General features: G+C 29.6%; 1 protein-coding gene across 1 annotated transcript in view; it reads left to right on the top strand.

Annotated features, from left to right (window-relative positions):
- Window positions 1–794, top strand: part of LOC106688798 (sugar transporter SWEET1) — a 15,758-nt gene that overhangs the window by 11,152 nt on the left and 3,812 nt on the right. The gene's annotated exons all lie outside the window — the stretch shown is intronic.

The raw sequence follows: 794 nt of genomic DNA, 5'->3' as shown, positions 1-794 counted from the left end.
TAATTTTGATTGTTGATTACATTGATTAAGGGAAAGTATTACGATTTATTTTGTTGGCTGGTGAGATAATGAGATCTTTATTGCTTGAAGATTAGCTCTGTTGTTATGTTAGGTCCTTATCCTCAGTGATAGTTGCCATAGATACCCCCTGTGTCTCTCATCAATTGAGTTTGTTCTCACTCATCTGTGGTACTTGTCTACTTGCTCAGAGGGTACTTAGCTACTTCTTTTTTCTCCTACTAGATGGCAGCATTTTCTCATTCATCTTGAATTCTATTCAAATGTGAGGGGGGACATTTTCCCCAAACAAGCATGAAGTTAATCTTTAATTAAAAGTTTTAAAAATTAATGAAATAGTGACAAAATAGGGTGATTTGAATGATGAAATGAAATGAAAAATAGTTCATTATTTTGGGACTATGTCCCTTTGGAACAATTATAATGTAATTTTAATTTTACAACATATATTGGCCAAAAACAGTGTGGCCAAACTTAATTATAACTCATAGTAAAATTGTATATTAATAAATTTAATAATCCTTTAACTGGAAGATTCTTATGGTATTATATGGATTTAGTGAATGACACAAATTTCTTCCTTATTAAACTATAATAGTTTATTTCATATCATACAGCAACGTTTTGGGAGATTTCCCCCATCTTCAGGCTGTTGATAACAAAAACCTATATATGATATATAATTTTCTCCTATTTGTCTTATTTGCTAATATATTATAATATTAATGTCATTGTTGAGTAAAAACTTTCTATTAGTCATACATTGTAGGAGAATA

Source organism: Halyomorpha halys, unplaced genomic scaffold, assembly GCF_000696795.3.
Source record: "Halyomorpha halys isolate HHAL.00 unplaced genomic scaffold, Hhal_1.1 Scaffold44.1, whole genome shotgun sequence".
In the NCBI taxonomy this organism is placed as follows: Eukaryota; Metazoa; Arthropoda; class Insecta; order Hemiptera; family Pentatomidae; genus Halyomorpha; species Halyomorpha halys.
This window is presented reverse-complemented; position numbering and strand designations above follow the sequence as displayed.